We start from the raw sequence: 2,626 nt of genomic DNA on the forward strand, positions 1-2,626 counted from the left end.
ATAATAATATATATATATATATATATATATATATATATATGAGTTATAATGATATACGAATTTTTTTCCATTTTAGGGAATGGACAATCCGTGTATGCAGTAGCAACATGTTTGCACTGACGATGTATAATATGTTGAATAGCGACAAAACCGCTTGGGAAACAGGATTGCTTTTAGATACGCGATACGCGCCGTGTATGCAAGTGTCTATCGTTATTACTCGCATACACGTCGTCTATCGTTATTACTCACAGCAATACTTCAATTCGAATTCAATTAGTTCAACTTTGCGATAACGTTTCGCTCAATTCTTCAATAATTATTCGTGTAGCCGGCTTTTCCATAATTAGATTCGGCCTGTTTTGCTACGGTCCAATATAATTTCGGAGTTGTGCGCACGCAAATCGCAATTAGGTTAACTACGAAATTGCGAACCTTTAAGGCTGGCACATGAGCGGCGAGACTGTTTGAATACACTCGCTCCCCAGGGGGAGCTAAAAGCGCCGTGTCCGCCATGTTTGCGTTCGCTACACGCATAAAGAACCTGATGTGCATGTTTCAATAGCAGAGAATACGAAAATACCAGAACAGTTGATATCCAATGAAAGCTTTCATATCGCGCGGCTAAAACTATTTGCGTATAGTTTTTGCCAGTTATTCTGCTGTGTTGCCAGTTATTGTTTGTTTTTTTGCCTCTTCGTCTATTGTTACCGTGTATGGGTGAAACATTTACCGTGCAATAATACCGAGCGGCTGAAAATATATATGTGTACGCTGTACGCTTGCGCGATCAATACTATTGTAAAATCTTGTTAAAAATGGATTTCCCGTCTCGGCATCGGATAATGGTCTTATTTACAAGGCTATTAATACATCAAGCGGCTCTTATTGCGTAACATCGCTCACCCTGGGGAGTTTTCTTCACTATTGATGCGTAATAATCAAAACACATTGGGCGCTGATATATTTTGTATGACTATACGCGTGCGGTGTGCATCGTCGATCTTACTAATATTTTAACGCGTTGACGATTTACTCGTTTCAGCGTTTAACGCGCTTTTACTATGATGGCGCGTGTATGTCGCTAATAGGAAACATGCTCTGGTATATCGTAATCCGATTGAACATATTTATCATATTACACTGTACAACCGTGTTGATATCGTTACGCGACTTGCTAGATGAGAATTGTAAATAAAAAAATGTTCGGTGTGAATTGTAAGTAATAATAATAACAGAAAATAAATTCAAGATCTGTTAGTCGATGGGAGGTTGTCTATGGTGAATATAAAATTCGGGCACAATCCTTCTTTTTTTCAAATGTGAAATAGATATGACTCACGACGTTTATAAGACGTGCAAGCTGCCATAATTTCCTGAATAAATCCGAAAAATATGTAGCATCACGTGCAAATGACCATGAAAAATAAATGGGAGCACTAGCAATAGACTGATGGTCCTAACAGTACCTAACAGATACACAAACGCGAAAATTCCAATTAGGGATCACTTTTAACCTTTAGCGTGAACAAGTGCTGTTCGTGGGCGTAAAAGCAGGTATTATACGAGCAGCATTTATTGTTAATAACTTTATGACAGTGGAAAGCCCAAGTGCTGCGTAGCTGGCTATAATAAACGTGTTTTATCGGCCGCGGTGTGGAAGCTCTATCTCATCGTTGTCATGACCACCGATATAATACTGACTATTACACAAAAAATCACCCAAGCCATTTACACCGCTTATATTACGTTGCGAGCTGCCATAGTTTTTTGAATGAATCCTAAAAATACGTAGCATCACGTGAAAATGACCATGGCCCGTCGTTGTCCCGCTTCTGAAGAGGGTTAGAGCTTCGTATCTCCTCAAAGACCCGTGCTCCCCCACACTCGGTACTCTCCTTAGTGTGGTACGGTTTTCAAAGCCAGATCGGATGTTCGGAAGTCTGCACTCACGTTACACGCATCCGGTTTGAAATGACGATTCGGAATCGCGACGGAAGATCCCGCCGAGTTGCTAGCGAATGTTTGTTCCCGACCAGGAACGGAACCGGAAATCCGAACTGCATCCGGTTAACGGACAACTATACAATCAGAGATTCCAGCCATGGTAAGATATAGCAAGTTATAGCAAACTGCATTATGTTGATGACATATATCATCAACATAATGCAGCTTGCTATAACTTGATTAAGAAGCCTCGGCGGTGCGACACGTACACTCGTATATGGCCACGAGTGTATATATGACGTCGGTTGAGCGTGGGGCTAACAATTCGGGCTAACATTTGTAGAACAGATGGATCTTTGCAAGGCGGGTTCAATATTCGCAATGATAACCTATCGATCTAACTCACCGTATGTAAATACCGCCCGCATCTCATGTCAATACGCTATTCAATATGCTGGTCCCAGCGACATCCAATAACCAGCATATGCGATACGTATATATGAACATATGCAATAAACGACTGATTGGCTGATTTGTGTCACGTGCGGTGAGTAGCAATTACGACTCGGTACACGATGCTGCAACTATTGTTGGCTGAAATAGTAGGTCTCGTGGGTTTCATATTATATATATATATATATATATATATATATATATATATATATATATATATATATAT

The sequence above is a fragment of the Priapulus caudatus genome, unplaced genomic scaffold (genome assembly GCF_000485595.1).
Source record: "Priapulus caudatus unplaced genomic scaffold, Priapulus_caudatus-5.0.1 Scaffold209, whole genome shotgun sequence".
In the NCBI taxonomy this organism is placed as follows: Eukaryota; Metazoa; Priapulida; class Priapulimorpha; order Priapulimorphida; family Priapulidae; genus Priapulus; species Priapulus caudatus.